Raw genomic sequence first — 18,319 nt, forward strand, 5'->3', positions numbered from 1 at the left:
AAAACATTTTTTTTAATTTTTTAAATATTTTTTGAGATTAGAGAGTGGTCTACTGGGCCACTGACTACACCCCAATCAACTTTTATTTACATTCACAAATGGGAAGTTTGATACATACCATAATCAATCCTGCCATGCTCGTCAATTGCTTGTCACTGCTCATATAGCTGGCAAAATCTGTATTTTATGACATTGGCGCTCTCCACAATCGTCATCACATGAGGAATGGCTTGCAGAGATCTACAAGATCGCATCATATAGAAAGATCAATTACAATTTAATGTACAACGCAGATACTTTTCTTCTTATATGGTCCCCCTTTTTGCAAGATACTCCCATAGTTCACTTAGACTATTGCTACTTCCTGATTGTTTTCTAATGGTCCAGATTCCTTTGGTCCTCCTGCAAAGCAGAAAGAGGTATTTTTCTACTGAAGATCAAAATGGTGACAAATCAACTATTGTTTTAGGTTCGAGAGGCTGTAGGAAAAGTAGTATCTGCTTCTTATGGTTACCCCCACTTTTTGCTGATGTCACACTGTTTTTGGCCTAGTCTGACTAGGATCCTGCTATCCAGTACCCCAGTCTATCTGCTTTCTCCCTTAAATTGCAATGCATATACTTTAGGTACACTCCGGATTGGATTCTAGGGTACCCTTATCAGTCCCTAGTATATGGTACAACATGTACCCAGGGCATGGTACCCCAGAGGCCTCCCGTGGCTGAAGCATGTATTATGCCACCCATGAGAGGCCATCCGAATTGACACGACAGTCCTGCTACTGCTGACTGTGTAAGATGGTGCTTGCACCACTTACTGAGATATAGGTTCACTATATCTCTCTAAATTACTACACTTAAAGGAGAAGTGTGGCTCAATGATTAGAGCGGCAGACCCTGATGCAGAGGTCTAGCCCGGGACCAGGGTTCAATTCCCCGCCTCGGCGGGTCTTGGGCTCAAAAATTCAACGGACCTGATAATTCTCGCCTCGGTGCCTGTTCCAATCATGGAGTCCCACTCTGCAACTCTGGGCAATAGCTTGCTTAATCTCCACAACGGCCCCCACAACGCTAAGGATGCCTGGCCTCCACCTTGGGGGTGCCCAGGAGTGGACGCCTCACAGGGAAAGCAAGGATGGGTTCCACAGCGGTATTCGTTTAAGCGCCTTGAGACCCTTGCGGGTGAGTAGTGCGCTATACAATATCAATTTACATACCTATCAGTCACCCCTAGCAAGACCACTGACTCATTGTCAATGAAATTGCTCTCCCTTCCTCGCAGTTCCACCATTAAGTGAGGCCTTCCCCCAAGCCCCTGCACTCTCAAGTGTTGGTGTTCGAGGCCCTCCTCCACCCGCAGGTGAAACCTGCGCCTCATCCCTGGTCGTCCAGCGGACCTCTGTCTCCATTCTCTCACTCCGCTTTTTCTCTCCTTTTTCACTGGTTTTTCCCCTCACTTTTATCTCCCCCCTTCACTCTCCTTCTGTCTTTCCTCCGTTTTCACTTGTTTTTTACCCTCATATCAATCTCCCCCTTTCACTCTTCTTCTGTGTCCTCTCTGCCTTTCCTCCACTCTTTCTTGCACTTTTGCTGCCTTATTTGCACTTTTTTCTCTCTTTTTGCCTTTTTCCTTTTTCCTTTTTCAGCTTGTTTTTCCCCACCGCTGCTGCCCCCATGGCCCCTCCACCCCAGCACGTCCAGTGCGACCGGCCCAATCCAGCTCCCCTTCCCGCTCCCGCCTCCCAGCTGTTCAGCCCTCTCCAACCCCTACTTACTGGCGGCCGTTGCCGGCACGCCAAAGGCAAGCCCATCTGCGCCAGTCTGTGACCCGACTGCGACCAGCGCCAGGAACCCAGGATCTCTGCAACGCCAACACGACGACGAAGCGGCACTCAACCCAGGCCGCAACAACAAATGCAAGCCAGCATCACCAGCCGACACCCCCAAACACTTCAGCTGTCACCACTGCCGGCACACCTGCAGTAGCGACAAGACCATGGACCCAGCGAAACCCACCTGCAAGAACACAACAAACCGAAGACCCTGCAATGCATTGTCCTCAACGTCCGATCCCTCCACAAACAAGCCACCGAAATCTGGGACCTCTTCGACAGCATCACCCCGGACGTAGCGTTCTTTACCGAAACCTGGACCAACACCACCTCGGTACCAGACATCGCCATTCCCCCAGGATACAAGATCTCCAGGAAGGACCACCCCACCCGCCCAGGGGGAGGAATCGCCACCGTCCTCAAATCCACCCTCCACCTGAGCACACTCCCCGACGAGCCCACTTCAAGATACTGGCCAGCCCTACCTCCACCCTTTCAAGGAATCCTCATCTACCAACCACCTGGACCCCGCGGACTTTTCGCCAACTCAATCACGGACATCATCTCCCGCATGCCATCGCGTCCACCAACTACACCCTACTGAGAGACCTCAACTTCCACCTCAACAACCAACTGGATCCCAGCACCACAGCACTCCTGGACAACCTCCACAACATTGGACTTTGCCAGATTGTGACCGAACCCACACATTCAGCAGTACACACCCTCGACCCCCTCTTCACAACAGCAAACTCTTTCAGCCACACCACTGAACTCCCATGGACTGACCATTGATGCGTCCACTTCTCCTTCAGAACACCCACCATCCACAGACACCAGTACCTGCACCCACAAAGAAACTGGACCAGAATGACCGACGACCAGCTAACCTCATCACTCCGCAACTCCACCCCAACTATCGCAGAGAACAACTACCCCAACACCGCAGCCCGAACCCTGCACAGATGGATCTCCGGCAGCGCCAACACCATAGCCCCCCTTAAAACATCAGAAAAATGAGGAAAAAAGCAATTGAAGACAGAATATCCACTCATGCACACACAGCAAAGAACTCTTCAACATCATCAAGGAGTTCCCCAAACCCACCAGCGAGTCCACCGACATCCATTCCTCACAAGACCTCTGCGACAAACTCAGCATTTTTTTCCACCACAAAATCAAGAGCATCTACGACAACTTCGACGAAGACAACCAACACACTGAGCCCTCACCAGCCACCTCCGACACCCCAAATCCAGCGATCGACAACTGAATAGCCCTCACCACCGAAGACACACTAAAGACGATTAAGTCAATCCACTCCGGGGACCCATGGACCCCTGCCCCCACCACATTTTCAACAGAGCCGCCAACACCATCACACCCATGCTCTGCCACACCATCAACCACTCCCTGGCAACCACCTCATTCCCTGACGACTGGAAACATGCTGATATCAAGCCCCTCCTGAAGAAACCCCCGGCGAACCCCACCGACCTAAAAAACTACAGACCCATCTCCCTGCTCCCGTTCCCAGCAAAAGTCATCCAGAAAGCCATCAACAGCCAACTCGCCACATTCATCGAAGAGCACAACATCCTTGGCTCCTCCCAATTCGGTTCCAGAAAAAACACAGTACGGAAACCGCCCTCCTAGCCGCAACAGACAACATCCGTACCTTACTGGACAAAGGAGAAACAGCAGCCCTCATTCACCTCGACCTCTCAGCGGCAGTCTCTCACCGCACCCTAATATGCAGAGTCCACGACACAGGGATCCAAGATCAAGGCCCTCAACTGGATCTGCTTCTTCATCTCCAGCAGAACGCAGCGGGTCAGACTCCCCCCTTCCTCTCGGACCCTACACCTACCACCTGCGGAGTCCTCCATGGGTCCTCCCTCAGCCCTACGCTCTTCAACGTCTACATGGCTCCGCTCACCCCCATCGTCAGAACCTACGGACTCAACATTGCTTCAGCGCAGACGACACCCAACTCATCCTCTTCCTATCCAACGAACCCAATACCGCTAGACACAACTTTCGAGAAGGCATGGAAGCCGTCGCCAAACGGATGAAAAACAGCTGCCTACAACTGAACACCAACAAAACGGAAGTACTCATCATGGGCCCAAACCCTGACGCCTGGAACGACACCTGGTGGACCCCGACCTTGGAAGCCCGCCCACCCCCACGGACCACGCACGCAAAGGGGGAATCATCCTGGACTCAGAGCTCAAAATGGACCACTAGATCAACTCCGTCTCATCCTCCTGCTTCCACACCCTCTGCCTCCTACGTAAGACCTTCAAATGGATCCCCCTCGAATACAGAAGGACAGTCACTCACGCCATGGTCACCAGCAGGCTCGACTACGGCAACGCACTCTATGCTGGAATAAACAAAAACCTCACCTGCAAGCTACAGAACATCCAAAACGCCACTGCAAGACTGGTCCTCAACCTGCCAAGACACTGACACATCTCCCAGCACCTGTGCACACTCCACTGGCTCCCAAACGAAGCTAGAGTCACCTTCAAGATGCTAACCCACGCTCACAAGGCCCTCCACGACACTGGACCAGCATACCCGAACAGCCGACTCAAATTTCACACACCCCAAAGGACCCTACGATCAGCCTTGCTCTCCTACGCCCTGGTCCCCAGCACTAGAAAGTCCTCCTTCCACGCAGCCAGAGCCTGGAACGACCTTCTGCTCCACCTCAGACAGATAACATTGCTCCCCATCTTCGCAAGACACCTCAAAACCTGGATTTACGACAGACCCCCTCCTTGATGAACTGGAACCTGCGACTCCTCTCACCCCCCAGCGCCTTGAGACACTTACGGGTGAATAGTCGCGCTTAACAAACACCTAATTTATTGATTGACCCCTATGGCAGGCCCTAACAATCCTGAAGGCAGGGTGCTGGGTTTTACATGAGAGGGTGCCCCTGCAAGAGCAGGGCCCCTCTGCAGCCTTCGGAGACCATTCTCCGGGGTTGTCTGTGATGCAGCCAGACATATATGTTTAAGTGCATTATAACCTTACGGTAAATGCTAACTTTAAAACTGATGCTTAGAAACATGTCGTGTTTGGGGTCAAACACCTTGGACCCATACCTCCACACCAATAACTGGTGTGGGAGGTATGATTCCACCCTTCTAAAGGGACATATGTGGGTCACCGGTCTACCCGGTGCCAGCTTTCTCGACCTGGGCCGCACAAAATGGATTCTGCCAGACACGGGTCGGCCCTCCTGCTGGTGAGCCAAGCTCGCACAGAGGAAGGCATGACAATAGGCATCCTGTCACAGGGAGGTGTAATCATCTCCCAAACAGGATTTAGTGTATTGGGGCTGGGTGGGTGCACTCTCTGAGTGCCAGAGAGTCTGCACTGGGGGCACATTTGGTGCCCCTGTGCAAAGTCCAGCTCAAACCAGTTCTGGGAGCCCTTGGCTACTGCTCTGGCGCATAACTGGACAAAGGACATGGGTCTAGCAACCCCTCTATCCTGCCCCTCTCCTAGGAGAGTTAACAGAATTTTTTCAACCCCTTCCAATGGGTATAAAGTGGGTTATCTGACTACAGGACTTTAGATTTTTACCAGGGCAAGAATCTGCTAAGAAGTAACCAAGTACTTCGACTGCCTGCACAATGCTGGACGACTGAAGAATCTCCTTTGGAGTAAAGGAGTTACACCCCTGCAAAAGCAGGCAGCTAAACGCATCTGACCGGTTTGCTTCTCCCGAGCTCCCAAGGACTCCGAATATTTCAGCAACACAGGAGGTGGGTTCCCGAAGGTCCCTTAGGTTGATCTGCCCTCTCAGTAATTCTGAGACCAGTATCCCTTGTGGGGACCGTGCAATCTGAACCCCTGTGCACCGCGTACATTTGCAGTTGCATATGCTTAGTGACGATTCCTGAGCCTGTGCTTTGGACTCCGTGTGTCCTGTGGGCTGGTTCTTTTCTGAGTTGCTTGAGGTCTCCTCACGATCACTGGTCCATGGGCCTGTGGGTCCTTATGAGGGTCTCATTGTTAATTTGTGGGCTTACCTGGTTGCTCTAGACGTGCCGTGACTCTCCATTGCTTGGAGAGTCCCCTGGACCTTGCTGGTCCGTAACGTAACCTGTTTCCTCCGACCGCGTGGGTTGCAGTTGCCAAGGCTTGTTGATTCTCCAGCTGGACATCGACCCCTCAGCTCTCAACATCCTTCCTGGGACAGCTCACCTCTCGACTTTGGTTGCTCTCAACATCTCCTGGACCCCGTGGCTGCAGAGTCAAACAACCCTTCTTTGCAACTGAAGCACCCGACATCGGTGGGCATTCTACTACTGAGCCCCTGGTCACCTGATGTGGCCCAGACTCTGTCCCCTCTGCTTTCAGGTTCCTCTCACCTTGAATCCAGGCTTGGATTCCACCGGACACTATTCGCCTTCCTGGCAGCAGTATTTCTTTGCAGCTCTCCTTTGAAAATGACGAAGGTTTCCAACACCACTTGACCCCTATGCACCCGGCTCCTCTGGGATAGGTAACACGGGTACATCAGTACTCACTGGTGGGTAGTCCTTAGAACCTCCTAAGTTCCAAAGGGTTTGCTCGAAGTCCTCTTAGAAGTGTCCTTAACTTGTACATTTCCAACCCCATCTTTCCCATAGAGTTGTACGGAGCACACGTCTGTGTTTCCTCACTGCACCCGACCTCCATGGGCTCCCTGTGTCACTCCTCTGGATGGTTCCTTGGGGTACCAGCAATTCTACGTGCCTTAGGCCCTGTATCTAGTCAATTCATTGTTGTTATACCTTTTTTTGGTATATGGTTCGGCCTCCCCCTGGAATCCGCTGTGCATTTTGCTATTTATTATTGTTCAATTGATACAGTATTGTGTACTTTATGCTCTAGTTCCACATAGAGACTAGTAGAGAGTGTTATATTAATAAATACATATCTTTATATAAACACTGTGTGGTTCTCCTTTTATGTAGTCATTTAGGAGGTGATACTCTAGCTTTCAATAAGGTTATCTTTGACCTCATACATCATAAGGGTCATATGCACTGGTAGAAGGTGCCCACTTTAATTAGTGGACACCATATACCAACCCACCTTCTCACAGAGACTTACCTATGTTTGACCCTGCTTCAATTTACCACCCTAATTCAACTTAGTGAGTTCCTATGAGACATGTTGAACTATAGGTACTGATAGAAAATAGAAAACCTTTGGACAAACAAACCCAATCTCATTTATGTCCTGAGTGCCAATGGCACACACTACCAAATAATGTTAGAACTACCCCAACTATATATCCCAAAATGCTGAGTTTATTTTCCAAGCTTGGAAAGATCCCAAGAACGGTGTGGACATAGCATGGCCAGTGAGAAAAGACAAACTTCTTGATGTAAATGATTTTTTTATTAGGATCTTAAATATTGCTGAGGAGGCAAGATTAGAAGACAAACATATTGATCTCAATTAATTAACAAACTAGACTCAGAGAGCAATCTGTTTCTTAGATAATGCCAATGTAGCTAAGTAACATGAGAGGCATAAAGGTCTCCTATTCAAAATAGATCCTAAGTTAGGAACTGTGATGGCTAAAGAAGTAGCTTTCCAATCCAAAGGATTATTATTTGGCGAGTAAATATGTTACAAATATTAATTCTCTGGATAAGGTGCAGTCTTCCTTAAGAAGGGTCTTTGGACAATGTGTATTGCTGGATTCTGCAGAGTTCGGAACCGCTTTGCAGGCATGTTAAGCGGCAAGTTCAATACCTTTAAAGGTTCAAATTTCTCACCCCAGGAGCATTGGCTACAATTCTATCCCAAAGAGGATAAAGGTACTGAACATCGAGAGCTGAAAAGGAAACCACCACTACCGGTAAGTGCAGATACTGGCCCTCTTATTTTAGCAGGACTTTGTCTGACTGCTTTGTAGACAAGTACAGCAGGCCCATTAATTATGCCCACAGTCCAAGGGCATGTAATAGAACTGTATGCAACTTAATTTCAAATTTTCTTCCACAGCCTCTCCATTTCTCTCAGGTTCTCGACATGCTGTTATATCAGGAGTTTCAGCCCCTGCTCCAGAAAGGTAATAAGCATCAGTTAGCTTCACTAAATCCTTCGGGTTTCTTAAGCAATATCTTTTTTGGGTTCAAAAGGAATACAAGAAAATGTGACATGTAAAAAGTCTCAAAGATTACAACTTATTTTAATTTACTATCATCTCAACATGTAACAGATTCTAACAGATTTTCTGCTCCATAGGCATTGGATGGTTCGTATCTCACAAAACGCTTACCTAACAATGCCTATACACAAGAACTAGAGGAGGTTCCTGCAGTTACCTTGGGATCAGTGAACGTTTTAGTTCACTTGCCTCCCGTTTGGTTTTTCTTCAGCACCATGGTGCCTACCAAAGGTATTGTGATTGGTGGTTTCAGTGCCAAGGTATCATACTAAAATGTAATCTTGCCAATATGTTAATTATGGCTCAAAACAAATCTAATTTGGTCCACCAACTTTCTGTGGCAATTCATCTTCTCCAGTCTTTGGGTTTTGTAATCAACTGGGAGAGGTAAATACTGGTTCCATTTAGGCGAACAGAATCTTTGGGCTTTCTTGTCGACTCTTAAAAATTTACTCTACATCCTCCCCTATCCAAAATGTTAGCAATCCAGAGTATTGCAAATCCTTAATCTCTTTGGCAACATTAGTTAAAATAGTTAGCCAATTATACTCATCAATCAAGGTTTCAGAACAGTCCTTTCTGCATTTCACCTATTTTGTAAATTTTCTGAAATTATTACTAAAAATACTTATTAATTTTCTAATTAAAAATGTAGAGTTGCCCTTCAATATCGTAAGCTATTAAATAAAGAGGAGGTCTGTTTCAGGGTAGAAAGTTTCCTTAAAATCGTCACAAATCCATGCTTTTATGATCATTTTCTGCATATTCATTTTTATAACGTTTTAGATTTGCAGTATTCTATTTTTGTAATTATGTCATATTATTGCATGTACTTTTATGTATGTCTCTGACATGGGAATAAAGATTAATTTGAATTACTCATCAATACAAGCAGTCTAAACCCTAAAAAGATTAAAATGTCTCTTTGCAGGGGGCCTTTATTACACAGGCGTGGGACCTATGGATCAGCAAGCTGTTCAACAACTCCAATGATGGTTAGACCATAGAGAGACCTGTTGTTAGAAATGGGGGTCTCTAGTTGGCAAGGGCTTGCACCTTTGTCTAAGTAGGGACCCTTCTTCCTAGTCAGGATAATGGAGTTACACTCCTAAAAAAACCCTGTTCACCCCCATGGAAGCTTGGCACGAGCAGTCAGGCTTATCTTAGAGGCAGTGTGTAAAGCATTTGCACATAACTGACAGAAATACAGTGTACACCACAGCAGTTTAGAAAAATAGCCAATATTTTTATATAAAAGACCAAAAACGATAAGAATCCATAATACAGTACTTACAAATCTGCAGTTATCAAAATACGCCTTAAAAACAGTTCCTTGATGTCGATAGCTCCGTCCGGGGATATCGCGGCGTTGTGAGCAAACAAATCCCAAAAATTCAGGCTGGTTGTGGCGTCGTGGACCAGCTACAGTGACGGGAAGACCAGCAAACCGTACCTGTTAGAGATGCAGGGCGCCGAGGCCCTTGAAGTCACTTGCGTTGCAGGTCGAGCTCCTTTCTGTTGGAATCAGAAGGGCTGGCCTCGGCAGGCATCGGGTCCTGTGGTGCAAAGTGCAGTGGTGCGGCGTGCGGTGCCCTGAGGTCGCGGTGCGAGAAGCAGCTTGCTGGCGGCGTCGGTGAGACCAGGGTCACAGTGCGAGGTGAAGGCGGCACTCATCACGGTGCTGGCAGGTCACGGTGCAAGCAGAGGCATCGACATGGCTGAAGCGCTGTCGTCGGCTGACGTAAGGGAGTCGATGGTGCCGGCGTCGGAAGGCCAAGGCTGCAGTGCGGGATGAGGGTGGTGCGTCCTGTAACTTTACGAGCGATGCCCCCGTACCACGGTGCAAGCAGTGGCGTCATTTTTGGGGTGGAGCGGCGGCGTCAGGGAGGCCAAGGCATCGTCGTCAAGCGGGGCGGTGCGGAGTTCCGTGCCCACAGGTCGCGGTGCGAGCAGCAGCTCGGTGGTGGTGTCAGCAGGCATCTTCGGTGAGACCAGGGTCACGGCGTTGCCCTCTACGGTTCCTTCAGAACACGGAGTCGGCAGGGGCGTTGTAGACATCGTTGAGTTGTTTTTCTTCTGACGCAGCACAAAACACAGAGTCCCCAGTACTGAGGGCAGAAGAGCTTGAAGTCTTTGCTGTTCCTGAGACTTCTTGAACAGGGGACAAGCTCTGCCTCAAGCCCTTGGAGAAACTCACAAAAATAGATTGCAGAAAGTTCAGTCCAGTCCTTTCATTGCCCAAGACAGAAGCAGTCACTGTAGGCCAACACAGCAAAGCACACAGCAAAGTGAAAGTCCCTCCTCACAGTTTCTCCATCTCTTCTTCTTGGAAGTCTTCGTGATCCAAAAGAGTTCTAAAGTTCAGGTATCTGGGCCCCAGTATTTGTATCCAAAAATCCTTTGATCCTCTAGGCAGAGGGTATCTGTGCCCAGCCAGAACCAGTTCTCCCTTCTCTGGTGTGATTTCCCGGCAGGGGGGTGGAGAGGCATTGCATTGTCAGAGGCAGACCAGGCCCTTTGAGGTGCAAGGAAATCTCCTCCCTCTTCCCCCCATCTCAGCCCAGGTCTATTCAGCCCTTTCCTAACCTACCTAGACTATCGGGAGTCACCCTTGCTTCCTAGCCATCTGTCATCCAAAATCCAGACAGGCAATCCACATTCCAGCAGAGGCACACGGGATGACTGAGCAAGAAAATACCTACTTCCTAAAAGTGGTATTTTCATACACAGAATGTAAAAATCACCTTTACTAAAAGATGCATCGTTAGATTCTGAGTTCAGGCATACTAAATGTTTATTTTCCCACCTAGTTCCCAGGGCCAGTTATGTTTATAAGATGTTATAAACAAACTTCTCATTCTGTCCTATGGGAACAAGTAGCCTTGCAATAGTGAAAATTGAAATGGGCTGTAATTCACTATCAGGACATGCCACACACACCAGGGCATGTCCTACCTTTTACATACACTGCACCATGCCCACAGGGGTACTTTGGGCCTACCTTAGGGGTGCCTGACATGTAAGAAAAGGGAAGGTTAGGGACTGGCCAGTGTGTGCACGGGCCATGTCGACATGACAGTTACAAACTGTGCGCAGACTCTACAATGGCAGGTCTGAGGTACCTTTTCCGGGCTACTCAGATGGGTGGAACAATCCGTGCTACAGTCCCACGAGTAGCATTTGATTCCCATGCCCTGGCACAGTCAGTGCACTTTACTAGGGGCTGACAAGAAAACCAAACAGCCAATCATGGAAACACTAATCCATAACATACTGATCAGCAGTACGAAAAGTGCACAGAATCACTACGCCAGCAAAAACAGAGTCAAAACCGGGAGGGCCGAAAGCAAAAACTTAGGAGAAACATGCAAAAAGATGCCAAGTCTAACACCTGGAATAGGAAGGCTGTGTTTGCATCTTAATTTAGAGACTGGCACAAGTCTGACAAGCTATGGCACGAGATGTGGTGGAGTCTCGATTAGAGGCACATGGTATTGAGACACAATATCAAAAACACAAATATCGTGGGACAAAATATTGTGTTAATAATATTGAGGACAAGAAAGTTGTGAAGGTAAGTTACTATAAGTAAGCAAAGTTTTACTAAATATAAAGCCACATATATGTATCTTGATAATATATACATATCTTCAAGGTACGTAGATGTGGGATTAGGAATAGAACATATATACTAACCTATTTACACGTACCTTCTCAATATTTTGGCCCTCGATATTTTTGACATGATAATCTGTCCACATAATATTTGTGTTTTCAGTATATTGTCGGCGAACCGGCACATTCTCACAGCAGGAGTTATCACTGCATATAAACTGTTTAGAGATGCTTGGCTGTACTTTTGTAATTCAACCTCTCATAAAATGTAAAGTCAATTATGCAGTCCTCTTAAGGATAGACAACCATACGTTTGTCAGGTATATCAATCATTTGAGAGGGACAAGATTCACCTGTAGCAGAGCTTGCAAAATCATTTCAAGCGTTTTGTCTTGAATGAAAATTTCAGTCCGACCAAGTTTGTGCACGGATCTCAATTCTATCACGGATTGGCATTTTTATCCCATAATATTCAAAATAATTGCTTCTCGATGGGGCCCTCATTTGAATTCCCATCTCCCTTCTTTCTACAGTTAGAGACCAGATCCACTAGCTCAGCCTAAGGGCACCTTTCTATAGGACTGGTCTGAGAATTTAAATTATATACACAGTCCCTGCCCAGGAACATCGAATAAACCAGCAATCTTGGTCCTTGAAGCACTTCTTTGGAGCTCTCAAGTCTGGTTCCCAACCCTATTAGAAATGAAGTCTGACTTTACAATATTAATTCAATCCTTTCCTATACTGTTATTCATTCTCCAAGAACTCTCACACGTCTTATACTCAGTCATTCTCTCACTATGACAGCCTGGAGATTTTCGGGGTGGTATTTCATCAGAAGCTACTGAATATATTTGACCGTTTTGGGCCCTAGGTACTATGAAAGCTTAAAATCCACATTGTCAGTATGAGTTTGCTGTTGTGTGAAATCCCATTTCCGCAGATGTCAACTTCCTAGGTTTTCTCACAAGTCTAGGTGAGTCTTGCAGAACTGTCAATACATATAAATCAACAATCTCAGTGGAACACATTCATGTGTATGGCAAACGAGTGTACCTAGCATGCATGTGGGTGTGAAGCCAATAATCCCTTAGGAAAGAGCCAACCCCATTACCTAATGGGAGAGACCCCGCAAGGGATGTCAGACCACTGCGTGCTGGAACTTCAGCAGGCCGGGACCTCAGCGTCTACTGTAAGCATGAAAGGTTCACCTCTGGTTCCCCAGTGAAGATGTGCTCTTTTATACACACAAAATACCCTCAGGGGTTCTGCCTGGATATGAAATTGCTTGCCATTATGTTATGTCGTCCAAGGATGACTTTAACTGTGACTTTTGTACAGAGTAATTATACAGAAAATGGTAATCCTGCTGTGTACATCCTGGGCAGGGGATTAAGATATGATACTAGGAATCCCCATGCATAATAAAAGTATAATAGTAAAGTTTGTGTAAAAAAAAAACCTATCAGTAAGTAAAGCGGACTTGTTGCTCTCAATCAAGGCCGCTGTAAGGCTCACTAGATGATCATTGGTCTACTACTACTTATATAGAAATGCAGCAAGGAGTCTATGCATATTACTTCCCCCGAGTCTTTAATAAAATCTAGCATATCCATTACTAACAGGTAGGAACATGTGCACTTTGTGTACTGCCCACCTCTGAAAAGTGCTGTAGGAGGGAGCACTTTGGTGCCTACTTCATGTTGTTGTCTTATGTAGATGGAAAAAATATATATGACTTCCAGCATAAGGCAGTTGGTCCTGGCGAAACGTGGATCTGGAAGAAAGTGTGTGTAATAGGCGACACAGTGAATGCGTTCCAGTAACCTAAACATCATCGTCTGTATAAATTGCAGTGTGTTTGTCCAGGTAACTTTCCACTTTTGCTGCATGTTCAGTGCGCTTAGTACAAAGAGACACTAACACACTGAGATCCGATTGGGGCTCCGTGTGCATGCGTTAGGCTATGTGTCACCTGTGTTGATTGGTAGTTCAAGAAGTGGCTGAAGGGATAATTGATGTCAATTTTGGCGATGTGTGGGGCAAAAAAGTAACATGGTGACAGAGCAACACAAGCAAATTTAAAATGCATTTCACTAACCAAGGTGCATTGTATTCTATTGTAGCAATTATAGCGCTCCAGATACTAAGAGGGGTCCAAAGCACTTTCTGATGGCCAATGGCAGTATTACTGATTAAGACATCACAGAATTTGTTTTCAGAAGTCTGTCTACCAGATTTTAATTACAAATGGTTTTATTTTTTTTAGACATACTAGGTTTCAGCAGCAGTAGATATTCATGTTTGTCTGGGTTTTCAAAATGCATGTTGTATGTAGTATGTATGTGGTAGCACAAACCAGCCAAAAGGCATAGGGAGAGAGGACTAGTTTTAGAACTTGTGGGAGGGCAGGGCAGATATACAGACGCGGAGGCTGGATATATTGGCGAATAGGAGTCTCTTTATTAACAGTTGACACAGATCCAGGGGTTAATACACGGTCAAAAGTCTCTTCCTCTGGGGTCTTCTCGCTTCCTGAGGGAATAAATGACGATGTCAGCGTTAGACTGCCCTCTTCGGTTGGGTAACGAGGTGGTTGGGGTGTTGAGGCGTCTGTGGCGTATCTTCACCCGGAGGCTCACCAGAAGGAGAGAAAGAATGGGACCTGTCAGTGTTCTGGGTCAACAATGTTCAACCGACCCCTACACCCGGTAGTGCTCAGTAGAAACGAAAGGGAAGTGAGGGGTTAAGGACTAGGCGTGAGGGAAGGGTAAAGGAATACTCTGTGAAGTAAAGTCAGAGGGGGCAGTAGGTCAACTCGTAGGTAAAAACCCGTGCAAACAGAAGAGTAAGACAATAGGATGGCTGAGGGCTGAGTAAGGCACTGTGGAGCATGCACGTACTTTAAAGTGATAATTCCCCACTTGTACTCTCTCCCCTCACCCGCATACAAAAGATACCTCCCGCCTCCCGTAACAGTTCCCAGGTACGGTGTCACTCACCGGGCCCGCCCTTTGCCCGGGCTTAGCCCAACGCAGCTCCCGCGCGCTCCCGCGACACGGAGGACAGTGATGATTTTAAGGCGCCTCCTGGCGCGTCATCCCCCGGCGTCAGCTGCACAGCGCAAGGGCACTTGGGAGATGAAGTCTCTCCGTGCCCCTCGATCTCCCCTCCTCTGCTGTCGCGCTGGTGTTGGAGGAGCGCCGACGGCAGGGAGAGATCGGGCGCTGCGTGGGCGGTGCAAATGTAGTCTTCCCCAGTGGCAGGGACGGTGTTTCCCCCGGCGCTAACACGCTTTCCAACAGTAGCCCCGCTCCACCGAGGATAGTGATGATTTTAAGGCGCCTCCTGGCGCGTCATCCCCCGGCGTCAGCTGCACAGCGCAAGGGCACTTGGGAGATGAAGTCTCTCCGTGCCCCTCGATCTCCCCTCCTCTGCTGTCGCGCTGGTGTTGGAGGAGCGCCGACGGCAGGGAGAGACTGGGCACTGCGTGGGCGGTGCAAATGTAGTCTTCCCCAGTGGCAGGGACGGTGTTTCCCCCGGCGCTAACACGCTTTCCAACAGTAGCCCCGCTCCACCGAGGACAGTGATGATTTTAAGGCGCCTCCTGGAGCATCATCCCCCGGCGTCAGCTGCACAGCGCAAGGGCACTTGGGAGATGAAGTCTCTCCGTGCCCCTCGATCTCCCCTCCTCTGCTGTCGCGCTGGTGTTGGAGGAGCGCCGACGGCAGGGAGAGACCGGGCGCTGCGTGGGCGGTGCAAATGTAGTCTTCCCCAGTGGCAGGGACGGTGTTTCCCCCGGCGCTAACACGCTTTCCAACAGTAGCCCCGCTCCACCGAGGACAGTGATGATATTAAGGCGCCTCCTGGCGCGTCATCCCCCGGCGTCAGCCGCACAGCGCAAGGGCACTTGGGAGATGAAGTCTCTCCGTGCCCCTCGATCTCCCCTCCTCTGCTGTCGCGCTGGTGTTGGAGGAGCGCCAACGGCAGGGAGAGACCGGGCGCTGCGTGGGCGGTGCAAATGTAGTCTTCCCCAGTGGCAGGGACGGTGTTTCCCCCGGCGCTAACACGCTTTCCACTCATTATTGAGAAATCAATGAGTATTTTTGCCGTAAAGTTAAGGACATGACTACAGGACCCGGAGGGCATCTGTTTCAATGTCCATTGCTTATCTCCTTACAAAACATAAATAGTATGGTTTAAAAAGACCACATCCTTGAAAACAGAGCCATGGTGCACATTTATTTTATAAAATAAAATAAGGAAAACAGATGATAAGGATCAATTTAAACATTTCCCACTCCACACATCAACCTGGTGTTGCAGTACCTCCAGGAATTGGGCACGTCTCCACCCGGGGAAAACAATGCTGTCAAAAAAAGACCAAAAAACAAAAGTAGCCCTTCAATGGCAAACTCTGGAAAGTGTCTCAAAGTTGTTTGAGTGTGAATAAAACCAATCTGGCCACTTTGCAACCAGTCTGTCGTGCTATATTTAGGTATTTATTTTTCGTATTTTTAACCTTTTATTTCTCCCCATCAGGAGGCTGTTCTTTGGAATACAAAAGACAACATTTCCAGCAAAGTGTTTCTTTTTTAGATTAATTTCACAGGGGAAAGGGAAGAAGGAAAGACGAGTAAAGAGAGGCTAAGAGCTGTTTCTTTTAAGACGCGTTTTTCAGCAAGTGAGGAGGAGTGAGACAGAAAAAGAGGGAATAAGAGGTAGAGGAAGAAAGAAAGAGGCAGTGGGCAGCCAGCGACAGTGCAGGAGACGTGGACACTGTGCGACATTGTCTTCTCTGGGCAAGGGCATAAATAAGCAAAATCACTGAAAACCGGTATATTGAGTCCTTATCTTTTGTTTTGTACATCCCTTGTGAATATTGATGAATTGGCTATCTTGTTTTATTAATCCAATTGTAATACGGATATTTGTAATTTGTTTTTATGAAATTAACTTTTAGACTTAGTCGTCTTTTTAACATGTTTGGCGCTGAGAATTAAATTAGGAATTGTGTGCAAATTGTTTTGATTAGAAATGTTTTTACTGCTTTGTACTTTTAATATCTGTATTTTTAAAGTGATTGAATAAAGTTTCATTGAATTGAGTCCTTATCTATACATCCTTCAAACAGCAAATATAAAAAGAAAGCCCTTTTAAATATGTTCTAGAGATGCGCTGACGAAATTCAACAAAGGCAAAAAAGTCATGTTATAAATGAATTCATACGATTATGAATGTTTAAAGTCCTTGAGTGTCAAATCCTAGCCTTTACAGACTCTTAAAACAATAACAAATGGCCGGTATTTTTTTCTTTTGGCAAAGTGGCACACCTATTCACAACATAAGAGAGCATATCTGTTGATACACCCTCATTAGCACGTGCCACCCTCTTACAAGATGTATGGGATTCTCTGGAACTATGAATGCTTTATCTTTGCTATTTTTTTTAAATTTATTATTAAAAGTAAAATACCTTAATCAAGCAACCAAAACTCGGTCAGAGTGCCGTACAGCACATAGCACTCTTATGACTCGAGGTCTTAAGAGTCATCCCTCAATTGCTCCAACCACAAGGTGGCCGCAGCGTCTCGCGGTTGATTCGCTACACCGCTCGCGCGTAGTCTCCGAAGTGGTGTGCGCGCGCTCTGCTCCCAACGGGCGCATGCGCACAGCCCTCTCTCCCCAGCCGAGCAGCGCGCATGCGTTAGGGAGCTGCACAGCTGCGGGACTGGAGCGCTAACGGGAGGGAGACACTTGGACGGAGACGGGGGGCGTCCAGGGTCTGAGCCGTGGGTGACGGTAAGTACCAGGCACATGCTCTGGGGATACAACCTGCACAACCCTGACCACACAGCCTGGTAACTGCCCGTGATTCTGTGTCCACGCCTTTTACACTAGCCATCAGCCTGCCCACTGACCATAAGCCCTGACACACGCCCTGCCACTGAACCCGTGCACGCTCTGCCCGTGCACACAGGCTGCACACACCCCTTGCACAACGAGCTCTTGCTGGCTGCTCGGTGTGCGAGGCTGTGGGAGGGCAGCCGTCAAACTGTGATTGTGCACAAGCAGTCTGCTCATTCATCCCGAGGCTGTGCACGCTGAGTACGAGCCAGTCCTGTGAACCACCACTATACTCCCCTTTACACATGTGCACGTTGACCCCTTCCATGCAATCTGAGCGTGTGCTCGCGCCACCCTCTTCTCACAACCTTCAAGCTGAGGAACTGCATAAATCCTGCATAAGGACTCTTTGCTCCCGCCTGCAAAATGTCCCTGAGGATGCAGACACAGGCACAACCTTTAAACACAGCCACATCCATTAAACTGATCCGACGCGGGTTTTATGAGCTATGCAGAGCCAGTGCACTCAGAATGCTGACCCTGCTGCCCACAAACTGCACAGCAATATCTCAGGATAAATCTCTGCTAAATCTGTGCACGCGGACACCCGATACTCGCATAATCATCCATTGCCCACAGATCCCCTATACAACCACATGTAGACGTATGCCACATGCACGTGCATCAACTGCTCACTCGCAGCACGTGTAGACACGCACTCCTCTACCTTCTCTCTCTCACGCGCACACATGCACACCAGGCACTCTGTCAGACTCTTTTCACACAAACACTTGACACACTGTGCATGACAACATCCAACACATAGACGAGGAATA

General features: G+C 47.9%; 1 protein-coding gene across 1 annotated transcript in view; it reads left to right on the plus strand.

Annotated features, from left to right (window-relative positions):
- Positions 1–17,334: 17,334 nt before the first annotated feature.
- The window catches only part of LOC147668304 (talin-2-like), a 1,432,932-nt gene continuing 1,431,947 nt past the window's right edge, over positions 17,335–18,319 (plus strand). Inside the window, exon 1 of the mRNA XM_086948621.1 lies at positions 17,335–17,438. The gene's annotated coding sequence lies outside the window, so the exon portion shown is untranslated. The remainder of the gene's footprint in view (positions 17,439–18,319) is intronic.

The sequence above is a fragment of the Lissotriton vulgaris genome, unplaced genomic scaffold (genome assembly GCF_964263255.1).
Source record: "Lissotriton vulgaris unplaced genomic scaffold, aLisVul1.2 SCAFFOLD_325, whole genome shotgun sequence".
NCBI classification, from domain to species: domain Eukaryota; kingdom Metazoa; phylum Chordata; class Amphibia; order Caudata; family Salamandridae; genus Lissotriton; species Lissotriton vulgaris.